The sequence below is a fragment of the Pan paniscus genome, chromosome 18, assembly GCF_029289425.2.
Source record: "Pan paniscus chromosome 18, NHGRI_mPanPan1-v2.0_pri, whole genome shotgun sequence".
NCBI lineage: Eukaryota > Metazoa > Chordata > Mammalia > Primates > Hominidae > Pan > Pan paniscus.
In genome coordinates, this window is record NC_073267.2 from 14,858,639 (window position 1) to 14,877,954 (window position 19,316).

Here is a 19,316-nt window from a genome sequence, read left to right on the forward strand (position 1 = left end):
GGATTGTGTAGAACTGAAAGGGATACGTCATTCTCAGAACTTATATTCTTGTTCCGATGTGCCAGCTGTACTTAAAAATAAAAGAATCCCAGACCCATCTCCATGTTCACCACCACTCCTGTTAATTTCCTGCTGAATTGCAGCTCAACGCATGTGCTGGGATTTCAAGTCCTGCCCTAATCAATTTACTTCCACCTCCCCAACCTTAACCCCAACCTACACGCACCTTCCTACGCTGGCCTGTGTGTGCAGCCTGCCCTGGCCTCTACTGTGACGCCTACCACGTTATATTTGTAATGATTTGTTTATGACTGTCCCCATACTAGGGAAGGCATCGAGCTTGAGGAAGAGGCCCCATCCATCTCCGTACCCCAGGCCCTGGTACACAGCAGGCAGGTAGCAAGTATGGGAGGGAGGTGGGGGAGGAGGAAGGGGGGAAAAAGGGAGTTCCTTCCTATTTTCTCTCTAGTCCAACCAATGTGTCACTCATAGGCTCAAGTTCTGTATTCGTTCCCTATACCTGTCTACCTGTTTTCCTTTTTCCTTTTTTTTTTTTTTTTAATGGAGTTTCGCTCTTGTTGTCCAGGCTGGAGTGCAATGGCGCGTTCTCAGCTCACTGCAACCTCCGCCTCCTGGGTTCATGCAATTCTCCTGCCTCAGCCTCCCCAGTAGCTGGGATTACAGGCGTGCACCGCTATGCCCAGCTAATTTTGTGTGTCTGTGTGTGTGTATATATATATATTTTAGATATTATATTATATATGTTTTTTATATATTATTTATATATATACTTTTTTTTTTTTTTTACTAGAGATGGGTTTCACCATGGTGATCAGGCTGGTCTCGAACTCCTGACCTCAAGTGATCCACCCACGTTGGCCTCCCAAAGTGCTGGGATTACAGGCGTAAGCCACTGTGCCCAGTCCCTATTTTCCTTTTTCTACCTGTCTGCCCTCAGATAGACACACACCTCATGCCCTCACCACCTTCAAGCCTCTACTCCAGTCTACTCCAGTACCCCTTCCCTGACCCCCGGGTCCCTCTTTTTTGTTTTCTCACTCTCTGTAGCACCTTCTACCACCATCCGCCCTCCTCCGTGTTCTATTTATTTTGTTGATTTCTCCTTCATTGAAATGTCAGCTCCAGGCGGGCACGCATCTTTGTTGTGTTCTCTGCTGACTATATCCTCAGCACCTAGAACTGTGTCTGTCACCTAATAGATGCTCAGTAAGTATCTGGAATGAATGGATTATTTGTGTTTGCCAACATACACAGGTCTACCAAAGTTGTTTTCTCATGTACCTGTGCGTTTCATGCTTCTAATAGGTATAAGGGAAGTCTGGTTATATCTTTTTTTCCTGGGACTGCTATAACAAATTATCACAGACTACAGGGCTTAACACAGCAGATTCATTTCAAAGTTCTGGTGGCCAGAAGTTGTAAATCTAGCAGGGCTGCACTCCCTCCAGGCACACTAGGGAAGATGTGTGTCTTGTCTCTTCCACCTTCTAGTAGCTCTGGCGTTCCTTGGCTTGTGGCCGCATCACTCCGGTCTCTGCCTCCGTCTTCTTACCTTCCTCTTCTCTCTGTCCTGGTCTCTGCTTCTCTCTTTTAAGGATACATAGATTGCATTTAGTTCCCATCTGGATAATCCAGAACAAATGCCTCCTCTCAAGATCCTTAATCAGTCTTTTTCCAGTGATTCAGTTTGAAAGCAGACATACTTACTATCTCTCTGGGGGCTGCCATTTAGCCTACTGCAGGTTATCTGCATAAATAAATCAGAAAAGCAGAGATTCTCACCTCCTCCCAACTCCGTTGTCCTAGCAGGCATGCAATAAAGAGAGTATCATTGCGGTATTATTATTATTACTACAGCTCAGAGTGTGGAAATGATTTTTTAAACACCATTGTATGTTCTTTAATTATCCCAAATTTTAAAAATGAAACTATGCCTATAGTAAGAAAAAATACAAAAGAGAATAAGGTGGAAATAAAGGGGCGATTTGCCTTTTTTAATTTATTGTGTTTAGAGACAGAGTCTCAGTCTGTCACCCAGGCTGGAATGCAGTGGTGTGATCATAGCTCACTGCAGCCATGAACTCCTGGACTCAAGCAATCCTCCCACCTCAGCCTCCAGAGTAGCTGGGACTACCGGCTCATGCCACCATTTTTATTTAATTATTTTTATTATTATTCATAGAGACAGGGTCTCACTACGTTGCCCAGGCTAGTCTCGAACTCCTGGCCTCAAGTAATCCTCCCACCTCATCCTCTCAAAGTGCTGGGACTATAGGTTTGAGCCACCACGCCTGCCCTGCAATTTTTCTTTAACTCCAACCTCACTTTATAAGACATAACCACTGTGGGCAGTTTGCACAATCTTTATAAATTTTGAAAGCATGCACTTTTTTTGGCTCATAGTGGTAAGAAAGTTGGGGGTATACAATATATCCCGACAGTTCTTAGACCCACCCCATTCTTTCTAATGACTTCTAGCATCGCATCACACTTAACCTGTCTTCTACTGGCCAACATTGCAGTTAACTCGAGGATTTTGCCTTTATAACATCTATAATCTTTGGCATGTGGCCAAGAATACTTGTAGGATAAATTCCTAGAAGTGGAATTTCTCAGTCAGAGGAGATTTTTTTTTTTTTTTTTTTTTTTTTTTGAGACAGTCTCGCACTGTTGCCCAGACTGGAATGCAATGGCACAATCTCGACTCACAGCAACCTCCACCTCCTGGGCTCAAGTGATCCTCCTGCCTCAGCCTCCTAAATAGCTGGGACTACAGGCCTGCACTACCACACCCAGCTAATTTTTTTTGTATTTTTTAGTAGAGACAGGGTCTTACCATGTTGCTCAGGGTGGTCTTGAACTCCCAAGCTTAAGCCATCCTTCAGCCTCCCACAGTGCTAGGATTACAGATGTGAGCCCCTGCTCCCAGCCAAGAGGTGTGCATTGTAAATTTCTACAGCTATTGCCCAGGGCCTTCAAAAGGTTATCATTCACATGCACATCAAGGGTATACCTGTAGAGGCTGGGCTTGGTGGCTCACGCCTGTAATCCCAGCACTTTGAGAGGCTGAGGCTGGAGGATGGCTTGAGCTCAGGAGTTCAAGACCAGCCTGAGCAACATGGCAAAACCCTGTCTCTATAAAAAATACAAATATTAGCCAAGCATAGTGGCGCATGCCTGTAGTCCCATCTACTTGGGGGGCTGATGCAGGAGGATCGCTTGAGCCCGGGAGGTCGAGGCTACAGTGAGCTGTGATTGTACCGCTATACCCCAGCCTGGGTGACAAAGTAAGACCCTGTCCCTCCCCCACCAAAAAAAAAAACCTACATTGGTGAGGGTGCTGTTTCCGATACCCTTTTCTACCCCAGCAAGAATGGGTTGTGTCAGGAGAAGCAAATCCCAAATGAGGTAAGTGGATTTTCTATGTGGGCCTGGGTCGGGGCAGACATGGCCTCTGAGGTTGTCCCTGTAGCTGTCTGAGGAGATAAGCTATTAAGAGCTCTTGTTAGTGTGGGTTTTATTAACAAAGACAGAGTTTGGGGAGGTGAGCCAGAACCGTGCGGCAGCGAGAAGCGTTGTGCAAGTCGGTATTTATTTCTTTAGTGCAGTTAGAACTTAAATATGGTCAAAACATACTCTTCTTTTAATTTACACAAACAAATATGTTCCCAGGCTGACACCTCCCGTGCCAAGTTTCTAGGGGAAACAAAATTCTACTGTGAGATTATAAACCACTCGAGAGAAGATGAGAATGGAAAAGCCGCCGAGAGTTAGCTCTCTCTACATGCCCACAACTGGGCTGCTAAGAGGTGTCTTTTTTTTCATTGCAGATAAACCTGCCAGTAATTTCAGCAAATGAAACGTGGAACACGTCAAGGCCAGAGGATGGAAAAGGCTCCAGTTTTGATAAAAGGAGGCCTGCTTGGCTTGGAATCCTCTCTCCTGCTGGTTGGGAGATGCAAAGATGTTTCCAGAGAGGGGCTGATGAATTGAGGGGAAAGAAATGAGCCCAGTATGAGTCCCCTTTCAGGGCTGAGCGGGTATAAAACCAAACAACTTGGAACCGCTCCAAGAGAGGGGATTAAAGCAACATGTTATTCTGAGTGATTGCTTAATTTATTGAGCTGCGACTGGATCTGTAATGAAATACAGCCCTTGTAACTGATAACCTCCTGCTGCCATTGAACTTCTACAATTAAGGAATATTTTCTGAGTTTCTCTGGAACGGCTCTGAATTTTTAGCCTCTGTGGTAGGGTGCTTCTGAACATTTGTTTTCCAGGCAATTTTTTTTGAGTATTAGGCTGATGTTAATAAATAAGCAGCATTTTATTGAGTGTTTTGTGGGAACCAGGAACTTTATATACATTGTTTCTAATCCTGACACTAATCCTGTCAATATCCAGTGAAATAACTCCTATTATTCCCTATTTTACAGATGTGAAGCCACGGGATGTTAGGTCATTTTCTAGAGTGGTGCTGTCCAAGACAGTAGCTGTGATGGCTCCTTGTGGCTATTGATGTGTAAATTAGTTAAAATTAAATAAATTTTAACATTTACACCCTAGGTTGCACTAACAATGAGTTCAAGTGCCCAGCAGCCCCGTGTACTGTGGCTGATGGCTACCACATTGGACAGTGCAGATATAGACCATTTGAAGGTTACACAAGTGCTGTTGGTCAGCACTGACTTAGATTTCCTTTTTTTTTTTTTTTTTTGAGATGGAGTCTCGCTCTATTGTCCAGGTTGGAGTGCAGTGGTGCAATCTCGGCTCACTGCAACCTCCGCCTCCTGGGTTCAAGTGATTCTCCTGCCCCAGCCTCCTGAGTAGCTGGGACTACAGGAGCATGCCACCATGCCCAGCTAATTTTTGTATTTTTAATAGAGATGGGGTTTCACTGGCCAGGCTGGTCTCGAACTCCTGACCTCAGGGGATCCACCTGCCTCAGCCTCTCAAAGTGTTGGGATTACAGGTGTGAGCCACCACACCCAGCCAGGTTCAGATTTCATAGCTAGAACCTGGCAGTGCCAGAATTCAAGCCGAAGCTAATGGGCTTTGAAGGCAGAGTTCATCTGCCAGCCTTGTTGCTTCTTTTTCTTCCCTCTGCTGAGAAGCAAGGAACAGAGCAGTGACTGTAACCCCCTGGCTACACATTAGAATTACCTGCAATTCTTTTTTTTTTTTGAGACGGAGTCTCACTCTGTAACCCAGGCTGGAGTGCAGTGGTGTGATCTTGGCTCACTGCAACCTCCACCTCCCAGGTTCAAGCAATTCTCCTGCCTCAGCCTTCCAAGTAGCCGGGATTATAGGCACACACCACAACGCCCAGCTAATTTTTGTATCTTTAGTAGAGATGGGGTTTCGCCATGTTGGCCAGGCTGGTCTCGAACTCCTGACGTCAGGTGATCCACCCTCCTTGACCTCCCAAAGTGTTGGGATTACAAGCATGAGCCACCGCACCCGGCCTACCTACAATTCTTTTTTTTTGAGATGGAGTCTCGCTGTCTCCCAGGCTGGAGTGCAGTGGCGCGATCTCAGCTCACTGCAAGCTCTACATCCCAGGTTCATGTCATTCTCCTGCTTCAGCCTCCCGAGTAGCTGGGACTACAGGCGCCCGCCACCACGCCCAGCTAATTTTTTGTATTTTTAGTAGAGACGGGGTTTCACCAGGTTAGCCAGGATGGTCTCAATCTCCTGACCTCCTGATCCTACCACCTCGGCTTCCCAAAGTGCTGGAAGCTGTGAGCTTTTTCCCAAAGTGCTGGAAGCTGTGAGCCGCCACGCCTGGCCCCTGCAATTCTTTAAAAAAAACGATGGTAGGGTCCCAGGCCCAGATAATCTGACTTCACTGTGATTAAGCCGGGTTGGGACAGGCATCAGAGGTTTTTCTACTTCCCCATGTGATGCCACTGTGCAGCCAGCACGTAGAGCAGCTAGGCGTGAGGACCCACACAGAGGACGCTGGAAGCAGCTGGTTCATCTGCCAGGAGAATGCAGTATCTTGTGACCAAGAAGTGGGCTTCTCCCAGGGCCACTTCTAAACCACCTCATCAGAGAGCTCAGGTTCATATGCGAGGGAAGAAACTGAAGTGCTTTCTCACACGCTTCCAGCTTGATGAGAATCACAGTAGGGAGCTTTGCTTTTCCAAACAGGCTTTGTCACATGATCATGGAAGAAAGGAGATGCCCACGTTAAGATCACAGAGACAAGGTGAAAAACCCGTAGCCCCGAATTGGAATTGGAAGCATCAGTATGAATTCATGCTATATTTTTGTCTTACAAAGTAAAGCAGGTGTTTGCTAGCTCTGTCAACCATAAAGTTTAGAAATAATGAGCCATCCAATAGCAGTGAACACCCCAGCACCCAGGTTATGGTGTCTAAACGCCACTTCCGACTAGAAATGAGGGCATGGAGAAATAACCAATTCCAGGTCTGAGGCAAGAAAAAAAATTCAAGATGAGCCTGGAACATCTGGTCATTCCTTGCTTCCTTGATAGCAGGGAAGGTGAGGGTCACATTGAAAAGGATGCAGGAGACAACATGGAGTGGCTCCCAATGGGGAGAGTTTGAGCATCATTAACAATAATGGGCCGAGCGCGGTGGCTCACGCCTGTAATCCCAGCACTTTGGGAGGCTGAGGTGGGTGGATCACAATGTCAGGAGATGGAGACCATCCTGGCTAACACAGTGAAACCCCGTCTCTACTAAAAATACAAAAAATTAGCTGGGTGTGGTGGTGGGGCACCTGTAGTCCCAGCTACTCGGGAGGCCGAGGCAGGAGAATGGCATGAACCCGGGAGGCGGAGCTTGCAGTAAGCCGAGATTGGGCCACTGCATTCCAGCCTGGGCGACAGAGCGAGACTCCGTCTCAAAAATAAATAAATAAATAAATAAATAATAATGACTATAGGCCAGGTGCAGTGGCTCATGCCTGTAATCCCAGCACTTTGGGAGGCCAAGGTGGGCAGATCACTTGAAGTCAGGAGTTAGAGACCAGCCTGGCCAACATGGTGAAACCCCATCTCTACCAAAAATATAAAAAATTAGCCGGGTGTGGTGGCGTACACATGTAATCCCAGCTACTTGGGAGGCTGAGGCAGAAGAATCGCTTGAACCCAGGAGGCGGAAGTTGCAGTGAGCCAAGATTGTGCCACTACACTCCAGCCTAGGTGACAGAGCAAGACGCCCATCTCAAAAAAAAAAAAAAAGAAAGAATGACTTTAATGGATTGAAACATGTCATATATGTCCAAATCTATGAGTTGACAATACTTAAAAAAAAAAAAAAAAGGAAAAAGAAAAATTCATTTATCACCATGGGAGGATATTGGAAAACCCAACTCATTTTGAAAACTGTCAAAGAAAGGGAAAGAAGCATTTATCCTTTTTGGTACAAACCATACTTTTTGGTAGCCAAATCGTTGATAAATTGATACCTTTTATAGACATATGTCCACTACCAAAGACAGAATCATAGAATTAGTATACCACCATGGTGTAATATCTAATGAAATAATGGGCCAGGTGTAGTGGCTCATCCCTGTAATCCCAACACTTTCGGAGGCCGAGATGGGAAGATTGTTTGAGGCCAGAAGTTCAAGACCACCCTGGGCAACACAGACCTGTCTATGCAACAAGATCCTGTCTCTACAAAAAAAAAAAAAAAAAAAAAAATTAGCCAGGTTTGGGCATGTGCCTGTAGTCCCAGCTGTTTGGAAGGCTCAGGTGGGAGGATCCCTTGAGCCCAGGAGGTCAAGGCTGCAGTCAGCCATGATTGCACCACTGCACTCTAACTTACGTGACAGAGCAAGACCCCTCAAAAAAAAAAAGAAGAAGAAGAAATTGTGGATCTAGACAATGATCATCAACAACAGCTGCTAACATTGCAAAGAGGAACAACCAGACAGTGTGTGCCTTTGAATGGAAGTACAAAACCACCAATAGGAAGTACTCATACAAAAAAAAAAAAAAATCAAACATCAATCTAAGTGATCTCCTAGGCCTAACTACCAATTTCTAAGAAATATAGCGGGAAGAGGAGCACATGACACTTCTATGGAGATGCTATAACCAAAATTCAGACCACAGGAAACTACAGAACAAACAAGCCAGTTTCTTCAACAAATAAATTGCAAGGGAAGAAAAAGACAAGGGAAGAGAACCTACAGGTTAGGAGAGAGAGAAAAGCAATCCCAACCGATGGCAACATTCGAACTTTATTTGGATCCTGATTTTAACTAGCTAAAGAAACCCTTTAGCTGGGTGCGGTGGCTCACACCTGTAATCCCAGCACTTTGGGAGGCCAAGCCGGGTGGATCACAAGGTCAGGAGTTCAAGACCAGCCTGGCCAAGATGGTGAAACCCCGTCTCTACTAAAAATACAAAAATTAGCCAGGTGCAGTGGCATGCACCTGTAATCTCAGCTATTCAGGAGGCTGAGGCAGGAGAATCTCTTAAACCCAGGAGGCGGAGGTTGCAGTGAGCTGATATCACGCCACCGCACTCTATCCTGGGCAACAGAGCAAGACTCCGTCTCAAAAAAAAAAAAAAAAAAGAAACGCTTTATGAGATAACTAGAGAAATTTGAATACTAACTGGGTATTTGCTGATAGTAAAAGCATTACTGTTATTAAATAATTTTAGGAGGAGTGAAGGTGGCCAAAAAAATTTTTTTGGAGTTATACATTGAAATGTTTGTAAAAGAAATGACTGACGTCTGAAATTTGCTTCAGAGTAATCTGGGATGAGGGAAGAGGAAGAGGGCGTGGATGGAATAAGGTTGGCTGAGACTTGACTGCTGAAGCCAGGCTTATTGTACCACACGCTCCGTTCCTATGTGTGCTTGAAGCTTTTCACAATAAAAAGAAAAAAGAGGTAAAAACCAGCCTTTTCCTTCCTTTCTCTCAATGCTTAGTGTGTCCACCCACTGCTGGCATCTCTGGGACAAGCCTGGGTAGCAGGCTTGAGATAGATCTTCACGCATCCCACCCCCGTCTCCATGGCAACCAGTGGGGAGGGAAAGCTGCATCCACAAAGTTCTGGTCCCCACAGGGGTGAGGCCAGGCCACCAGTGTCATGCCAGGCCCTGTGTTGCTGCTCCCTCGGGAGAATTCCCACCAGAACTGCCTCCCTGCACCCATTCCCCATCCTTCTGGCCCTCCCTGTGTGCCCCCTGAAGAAGTAGGGGCCAGTCAGTGGAGAGAACAGGACTCTCAATCAGATCCAGGTTCAAATTCTGACTTCACCACTTAATGGCAGGATCGGAAACCTCCCTGAGCCTCATTTTTTTTTTCATCTATAAAATTGGCATACGGTTTTATTTAATGTTTAAAAAAGGCAGGGGGCACGACTGGGCATGGCTCATGCCTGTAACGTCAGCACTTTGGGAGCCTGAGGCAGAAAGATCACTTGAGCCCAGGAGTTTTAGACCAGCCTGGGCAACATAGTGAGACCTCATCTCTACAAAAATTTTAAAAAATAGGCCAGGCACGGTGGCTCATGCCTGTAATCCCAGCACTTTAGGAGGCTGAGGTGGGCAGACTGCTTAAGCTCAGGAGTTCAAAACCAGCCTGGGCAACATGGCAAAACCTCGTCTCTACTAAAAACACAAAAACTAGCAGGGCATGGGGGGACACGCCTGTAGTCCCAAGTTACTTGGGAGACTAAGGTGGGAGGATCACCTGAACCCTGGAGGTCGAGGCTGCAGTGAGCTGTGATTGCACCACAGCACTCCAGCCTGGAGGACAGAACGAGACCCTGTCTCAAAATAATAATCAAATATATAAAGCTGGTATAATGTGACCTTTGTTGAGTTAGTTGCTCAACACATCTTTACTATGAATGGACAGTGACAAAAAAGGATCTAGTCTCCAACTCATGGAACTCTACTCAGGGGTGAGAGGCAATCTCCATAGGCCACTGCACCTGGCCTCACGTTCCACTTTTTAAAAAAATTAGCAGTCGCAACTCCCAGTCATACTTTTCATTAACCAGAACATCTATACTTTTCAACTATGAGTATCTAGTTATGGCAATCACACAGGATCATTTCATTTAATTTAGTGCTCACATTTCTTATTTATTTAATGTATTTAATTTATTGAGATGGAGTCTCGCTCTGTTGCCCAGGCTGGAGTGCAGTGGCATGATCTCGACTCACTGCAATGTTTGCCTCCCGGGTTCAAGTGATTCTCCTGCCTCAGCCTCCTGAGTAGCTGGGATTAAAGGCACGCACCACCATGCCCAGCTAACTTTTGTATTTTTAGTAGAGATGGGGTTTTACCATGTCAGCCAGGCTGGTCTTGAACTCCTGGCCTCAAGTGATCCACCCGCCTCCACCTCCCAAACTGCTGGGTTACAGGCATGAGCCACTGTGCCTGGCCTAGTGCTCACATTTCTATGAGCTAAGTCACATTATTCCCATCCTGTGGAGGGAGAAGCTTAGGCACAGAGAGGCGAGATACCTTGCCAAAGGCCACACTACTGGTGTGGCCTTCTGTGGCCCTGTCTTCTGTGCTCAGCCCTCTGTGCATTGATGAAGCTTTGAAATGCCACAGCAGGGCCAGGAAATCAGTGCTGCCAGAAGACTGAAAAGCTCTCCAGATCATTTTCCAAATGAAGAAACAGTGGCCCAGAGAAGCCAAGTAACTTGACTGGGGCCACATAGCAAATGGGTAGCTGAGCCTGTGTTCACACTGCTTGGGGAGATGGTGCAGGGAAGCCCTATTCAGTGAGCCAACTCTTACTGCCCCCACGTAATCCTGTCCTAAAGCAGGGTGGCCAGCCATCCCAGCGTGCCTAGGACTAGGAGGTTTTTGGGACTGAAGACATTAGGTGCCAAAACCAGGAAAGCTCTGGGCCAACTGGGATGAGCTGGGCATTCCGTCCCATAGACAGTAAGGTGTCTAAATGGTTATTTCCAGGAAATGAGGCTTTGGGATGGAGCTGGCTGGCAAGAACCATCAAGACCCCGTTGAAAGACTAGGGTTTTATGTCTATGACACCCTGGAGATTCCACCTATGTGTCACCTCAGTGGACTCCGCGGGGGCCCACAGCCTGGCATCCTATTCTGCCCCCAAACAGCTAAAGTGCTCTAAATCCTAAACCTAATTGCCCCATGTCCCAGTATGCAAACCTAAATGGTTTCTCATTTTCCCCCCATTGCCTTAGGACCAACCATAAACTCTGCTGGCCCAGGAGACCCTTGGTGGGCTTGCCTCTGTCCACCTGGTGCTGCCTCTCTCTGCAACCCACCCCACCTCACCCCTACAAAATTCCAAGCAAGGACAGGATAACCAAAGACTTCTCACTTCACCCCCCCGTCACCCACGTAACCTTTATCTTAGCATCCTACCCTTTTCTTCCATGACATCAGTGCAATTGTAATTACACAGCTATTTGTATAATTAGCTGATTATTAATATCTAGCCTCCCCCATCCCTGGCTAGACTGTCAGCCCACAGGGGCGGGGGTGGGTGTGTGATGTTCACTGTTTTACAGCCTGACTCAGTGGAGACACATGAATGACACTCAAAAGTCATTGAATGGGCCAGACATGTGGCTCACACCTGTAATCCCAGCACTTTGGGAGGCCAAGGTGGGCAGAATGCCTAAGGTCATGAGTTCGAGACCATCCTGACCAACATGGCAAAACCCCATCTCTACTAAAAGTTACAACAATTAGCTGGGTGTGGTTACATGCGCCTGTATAGTCCCAGCTACTCGGGAGGCTGAGGCAGGAGAATTGCTTGGACCTGGGAGGTGGAGGTTGCAGTGAGCCAAGATCACATCACTGCACTCCAGCCTGGGAGACACAGCGAGACTCCATCTCAAAAAAATAATAATAAAATGACTGGGCACGGTGATCCCAGCACTTTGGGAGGCCAAGGCAGTTGGATCACTTGAGGTCATGAGTTCAAGACCAGCCTGGCCAACATGGTGAAACCCCATCTCCACTAAAAATACAAAAAATTAGCTGAGTGTGGTGGTCCATGCCTGTAGTCCCAGCTACTCGGGAGGCTGAGGCACAAGAATTGCTTGAACCCGGGAGGCAGAGGTTGCAGTGAGCCGAGATCATGCCACTGCACTCCAGCTTGGGTGACAGAGCGAGACTCTGTCTAAAAAAAAAGGAAAAAAAAAAAAAAAGTCATTGAATGGCCCCACCAAAGACTGCTATCACCTCCAACTGGGCCTCCATCTGAAATCACAGAAACCCTCCATAGCCACCAGGGTCTCCACTTCCCAGGCTGCTATCCATGATGTCACAGGATGGAAAATGATCCCAGAAAAAGACTGGCAAAGGGAGAAGCTCCTGGAGGAGGACGTGGAAGGCAGGATTGGTGTGGTTTTTAATTACTGTACCTGTTCTGACCACATTTTCTTAGCTCTGCTCACATCCCTACTTCAATAGTAGCTTAGGACAACAAAACAAAAACATTAGCCCCAGAGTTTGAGACAAGATATCTCACTGGTTCCCTCTTTGCTGGTAATTAACGCTGAAAAGTTTCAATACTTATCTTGGCAGCAAAGGTAATAATACAAACGCACAGCCAGATTATTTGGCTGCTAATTCTCTTCTTGATGTTTTCCTTCCCCTTTCCTTAAATTAATTCCAGAGTTCTTCCAGATTTCTCGTTGCTAAGCTATAAAGTTCCAGGTTTCTGCAGCATGGCTGCTAATTGGCAGGGAGTTACCAGGCAGCTCCAATCAGAACCAGGTTGTTGAAAGGAGCGTCCACACTACAGCTCGCTCAGAGGTTTTGGAATTTTCTCGCTGACGTTATGAACCGCAAAGGTCTTTGCCTAACTCTGCAGAACCTGTTTTCTTGATTTGGCTGTTGGGGGACACCAGATGCCTTGGACTTTCCCTAGGAGGCGTGGGGAGTCCCTGGGTCTCCTGGTTAGGGTCAGTGACAGGGATGCTCAGAGCACATTCATGGCTCACCACAGACAATGTGACCCCCAACACTGCTGCAGAAAGGGTGCCGCAAGCCCCCCAGGACTGACCTCTCACATCCATCTCCCAAGCATGTTGACAGACTATCTGGAGGAGGCTGAGGATACCTCTGAACTTAGGATTTTAGGGGTGAAGGTCATATTTGTAAAGGACTTTAAAACACCCAAATGGAGGGCCATTTGGTGATCTACCTCCAGAATCATAATGAAAACCATCACCATGAACTGAGTTTCTACTGTACACCACAAACCACATTCTCATCTGTTCCCATCCTAAAACTCCCACTGGACCGGCTGGGAACCTGACAGCTGCTGCACTGTTGGTTCCACTTGCCTGCTGCCATCTTCTAGGAGCAGAAAGTCATGTGACCCGGGCCTGGCTACTGTGATTGGCTCTGTGATGAGCACATGACAAAGCTGGGCCAATTAGAATCTTCCTTGAGACTTTTTTTTGCCAGATAGGAAAAGACTCCCCAACCCTACCGTTGCTAAGCTGGTGCCCATTGGGCACACACATGGAAGGTGCCTGAGAAATGTAAGAAGCCCCCAAAGATATGCAGTCCCTATGACAATGCTTGAGCCTTAGATGCACCTGTAGAGGAAGCCAGATCTACTTCCTGGATTTGACAGTTACAGGAATAGTAAATTCTTTTACTGCTTAAGCCAGTTTACCTTTGTGTCTGTTGCTTCTTGCTGAAGAGTGCTAAGTAATGGGGTTACATAGCTTCCCTGCATGGTGCCTTGGCTCTAAGGCAGGCAGTTTGCTTTTATTCCTGCATAGGGTCTTCACAATTACCTGGTGAGGCACTCCATTTTGCACATGGGGAAACTGAGGCTCAGAAGGGTAAGGGAGGCTTGCCCAGGTAACATGGTCACTATGTTCTCAGGAGTTCAAACCTGGGCTAATTCTTTAGTGTCTGTGGCTCCTCAAATTCAACTTGTCCAAAACTGAATTCAAGAGCCTCCCCCGAAACTGATTTCCCTCTGAGGTCCCTCATCTGCCACTCTAGAGATGCTAACTAGAAACCAGGTACCAGCCGGGCATGGTGGCTCACGCCTGTAATCCCAGCACTTTGGGAGGCCGAGGCGGGCCTCCCATAATATAACCCCGTCTCTACTAAAAATACAAAAATTAGCTGGGTGTGGTGGCACGCGCCTGTAGTCCCAGCTACTTGAGAGGCTGAGGTGGGAGAATCACTTGAACATGGGAGGCAGGGGTTGCAGTGAGCCGAAACCATGCCATTGCACTCCAGCCTGGGTGACAGAGTGAGACTCCTTCTGAAAAAAAAAAAAAAAAAAAGACACCAGATACCATCGCTGACCCCTCCAGTTTCCCTCTCTCCCACATCCCAGCCTCACTAAGTCCTGCCCATCAATTTCCTTGGCAGCCCTCACAGCAGCTTCTCTCCCTGTCCCATTCATGTCCCCACCCATAACCAGGCCGCCCTCACTCCTCCCTGGCCTTCTAGAAGTGCATCTCTCCTGGTTCTCCTATAGCCACTCTTGCCCCTCTCCTCCAACCTAGCTCCCCACCACACCCAGAGGAACTGTTTCAAAATGTGAATCTGATCACACTGCCTTGCTGGGACAGGTTGGGTTTTATTATTATTATTTTTTTTTTTTTTTTTTTTTTTTTTTTTTTTGAGACAGAGTCTCGCTCTGTCGCCCAGGCTAGAATGCAGTGGCACAATCTCAGCTCACTGCAAGCTCCACCTCCCGGGTTCATGCCATTCTCCCACCTCAGCCTCCCGAGTAGCTGGGACTACAGGCGCCCACCACCACGCCCAGCTAATTTTTGGTAGAGACGGGGTTTCACCGTGTTAGCCAGGATGGTCTTGATCTCCTGACCTCGTGATCTGCCCGCCTCGGCCTCCCAAAGTGCTGGGATTACAGGCATGAGCCACTGCACCTGGCCTATTATTATTTTTTGAGACAGAGTCTCATTTTGTCACCTAGGCTGGAATGGAATGGCACAGTCATAGCTCACTGCAGCCTCAACCCCCTGGGCTCAAGTGATCCTCCTGCCTCAGCTTCCCGAGTAGCTCAGACCACAGGCATGTGCCACTACGCCTGGCTAATTTTTTTATTTTTATTTTTGTAAAGACAAGATCTCGCTCTGCTGCCCAGGCTGGTCTCAAACTTCTGACCTCAAGCGATGCTCCCACCTTTACCTCCCAAAGTGTTGGGATTACAGGCATGAGCCACTGCGCCCTGCCTGGTTGGGTTTAGGATATGAAGGCACACATTTGCCTCTGGGGATGTTTGAGAATCCTGCCGTCAGCCCTTAGTCCCACCCAGCTTTCGGGCACAAAGTCTTCAAGCCCGAGAGCTGGGGAAGATACAGCTCCCTGCATGCTCAGCCATGCCATCGTTTATTCTGAAAATATTTACTAGTGTCTCCCAGGCACTGTTCCCTATGCTGGGGATACAGAGACGACAAGAGTAGCAAAAAGTGCACATGCTCATAGTGTGTGTGCTGCATGCCAGGCCTGGGCTCTGTGCCTCAGGACCTGGGAGGAGGTGGCCTCTACCGTGCAGGAGCCAGCAGGGCTGCCCCTCACAGCTGCCCACACTGGCCGCACCTGGCCCCAGCCTGTAGGGATGTGTATCGGCAAACTCCTTTTGCTGCTGAACTCTGCAGTGGCAAGCTTGGCTGTTTTTCACAGTTAGAGTCTGGTGACGTTTAACTAAGGCTGTGGAGGAGAGCGCATGTGTGAGTGAGAGGGGTGCTCGCACAAGCTCGCATATTTCCCAAACACAAAGCCTGCAGTAGAATTGCCTGACACTCACCCCCACGGCCGCCCCCACCACCCCTCTTCCCACACAAACACAGGTGATGAAAAAGTAAACTAAGTGAGAGGTCAGGTCTCTTTAGAAATCAAGGGTGTTTGAACTCAACAGCAGAGAGCTACTGTTTATTCTAAACCCCATGAAATAAGATGACTTATCATTAACAGATAAGTCAGTGGGGCTACATGTTGTTTGAACATCAAAAGCCATTTGTCAATCCATGCATCCATTTGTCTGCCTATCCATCCATCCATTTATCTACCCATCCACCTACCTATTCATCCACCTACCCATTCATCAATCCACCTACCCATCTATCCATCCACTCACCTATCCATCCATCCACTCACCTATTTGTCCATCCATCTACCCCATCCACCCACCTACCCATTCATCCATCCACCCACCTATCCATCCATCCATCTACCCTTCCATCCACCCACCTACCCATCCATCCACCCATCCACCTACCCATCCATCCACCCATCTACCTACCCATCCATCCACCTACCCACCTATCCATCCATCCATCCATCCACCCACTTATCCATCCATCCATCTACGCATCCACCCACCTATCCATTCACCCATCCATCAACCCCCAAGCCCATCCATCCATCCACCCATCCACCCACCTATCCATTCATCCATCTATCTACCCCTAAACCCACCCATCCATACACCCCCAAGCCCATCCATCCATCCACCCATCCACCCACCTATCCATTCATCCATCTATCTACCCCTAAACCCACCCATCCATCCACCCACCTCCCTACTCATCCATCCATCCACCCAACCTATCCATCCATCTACCTGTCTATCCACCCATCTATCCATCCATCAATTTGCTAAGTTCTCAATATAATTATGACAGTAATATTAATAATAGCAATAATAGCAGTGGTTCCTATCAACTAGGTACTTTCTAAGAAACAGGTTTCTACACTAAGCACTTTGGAAACATCATCTGTTTAATTTTCACAAACAATTCTATGAGATAGATGCCAAAAGACCCAGTTTACAGAGGAAGAAAGCAAGGCACCGAGAGGGTAAGTGGCTGGCCCCAGACTTCACAGCCTACTGTGGTAGATTAAATATGGCCAGAAATTCCCTGTGGCTCCTCTCACAAGGAGGTGAAGTCTATTTCTCCATTCCCCTAAATACAGGCTGTCCTCCTGACTTACTTCAACTGATAGAATATGCCAGAGGTAGTGTTGTGCAAGTCCTGAGAACAGGCTTCAGGAACCCTCGAAGCTTCTTTGTGAACTGACGTGGAATGCTTACCCAAGGCTTCCATGTAAGGAAGCTGGTCTTTCCTGTTGGAAGGCGAGAGGTCACATGAAGGAGAACTGAGGCAACCCAGCCAACAGCCAGAGCCAACGGCCACACATGTGAGGGAGGCCATCTTGGACCCTCTAGCCCAGTAACCCCCAGCTGACTGCAGGCCATGAGTGAAGTCAGAGGAAGCAGCCAGCCTGAAAAATATATTCTTTTTTTTTTTTTTGAGACAGAGTCTCACTCTGTCACCCAGGCTGGAGTGCGGTGGCACGATCTTGGCTCACTGCAACCTCTGCCTTCCGGGTTCAAGCGATTCTCCTGCCTCAGCCTCCCGAGTAGCTGGGATTACAGGCACCCACCACCATGCCCAGCTAACTTCTGTAGAAAAGTAAGTTATTCTTTTAAGTCACTACATTTTGGGGATTGTTTGTTATGCAGCAAAGATGACCAAACACATTATAAGAGGCCAAGCCAGGATTTTAACCCAGGTCTCCCATCCTAGGATCTGGGCCTCTCAGAGGCAGAGACTGTGGTCACAGAGATGAAGAGGACAGTGTCCCTGATTACCAACAAATACCCTGCCAAGTCATCCATGTGAAGAGAAGTATGTCCCGGGGTGGGTTCCCTAGACACTAACGTCAATGTTTTATTTATACAACAATCAATTGCTGCACACCTACCATGTGACAGTCACCATACAAGGTGTGAGGCATGTGGCAGTGAGCAACAGACATGGTCTGTGATCTCATGAAGCTTGACATTTCAGGAATAAGACAGACAAAAGTAAATCAACAACCAAACAATTACAAAATACACAGAGTATTGAGAAAGAAACCAATAGGTACTGAGGAGAGAAAATTATGAGTAGAATAACTTTAGATCATGTGATCAGGAAAGATTGCTCTAAGAAGACAATGTCTAAGCTGGGTCTACAAGAATGAAACATACAAAGAGTTGCAGGAAAAATATCTGGGTAAAAGGAACTGCACAGGCCATGTCCCCAAGGAAGAACAGAGCCTGAGATTTCTAGGTCTGGCTGCAGCAGAGCGAGTCGGGAGGAAAGTGAGTTAAGACAAAGATGGAAGGAAGGGTGGGCCAGGCCAGATCATGCCAGCCTTGGAGGCTACATGAAAGAGTTGGGAATTTTCTCCTAGTGTGTTGGGAAAGTAATGGGAAGTTTTGACCAGAAGAGTAACATGGTTTTCTTTTTCATTTATTTTCTTTATTTTTATTTGTATTTACTTTTTACTTTTTAAATTAATTTTTGATTGAGTGGATTCAATTAATTGGATGGAGTGCAGTAGTACAATCATAGCTCACTGCAGCCTCAAACACCTGAGCTCAAAGGATCCTGCCACCTCAGCCTTCCGAGTAGCTGGAACTACAAATGTATGTCACCATGCCCGGCTAACTTTTTTTAGAGACAGGGTCTTACTATGTTGCCCAGGCTGGTCTTAAACTCCTGGCCTCAAGTGATCCTCCTGCCTTGGTCTCCCAAAGGGCTGGGATTACAGGTGTGAGCCACCATGCCTGGCTTATTTTACTTAGATTTTAACAGATACCTTTGCTGTATGGACAACAGATCAAAGAGAGGCAACAATGAAAGGAGGGATATTAATCAAGCTGTTGGTGCAGTTACCTAGGTCAAAGATGGTGGTAGCTTGGGCCAGGGCAATGGCTGTGGAGTTCAGAAACACATTAATTTGAAATGCATTTTGGAAGAATTGATAGGACTTAGAGATTGGATTGGAGGGTGGAAAGAGGTATTAGAAATTAGCTTGACCTCTCCCAGAGGTGGACTATAAGACAAGGACTTGAGTGATAGAAATCATTTACATAAGAAGGGATTTGAGGGCTGGGCGCAGTGGCTCATGTCTGTAATCCCAGCACTTGGGGATGCTGAGGTGGGTGGATCAGCTGAGGGCAGGAGTTTGAGACCGGCCTGACCGACATGGTGAAATCCCATCTCTACTAAATATAAAAAATTAGCCAGGCATGGTGGCATGCACCTGTAATCCCAGCTACTTGAGAGGCTGAGGCAGGAGAATTGTTTGAACCTGGGAGATGGAGATTACAGTGAGTCGACATTGCACCACTGCACTCCAGCCTGGGAAAGAGCGAAACTCCATGTCACACACACACACACACACACACACACACACACAAAAGGGGACTTGAGGAAGCATGGGTAGGAAGTGGGGAAGAGAGTCAAGAAAGGAAGCCCACCCACAGGGGTGTGTTATGAAATGAGTTACCTCTGTGGGCAACT

General features: G+C 47.2%; 1 long non-coding RNA gene across 1 annotated transcript in view; it reads left to right on the plus strand.

Annotated features, from left to right (window-relative positions):
* Window positions 1-8,903, plus strand: part of LOC100992644 (uncharacterized) — a 28,947-nt gene extending 20,044 nt beyond the window's left edge. The window contains exon 2 of the long non-coding RNA XR_003026023.4: window positions 3,852-8,903. This is a non-coding gene — a long non-coding RNA (uncharacterized LOC100992644). The remainder of the gene's footprint in view (window positions 1-3,851) is intronic.
* The last annotated feature ends 10,413 nt before the right edge of the window (window positions 8,904-19,316 follow it).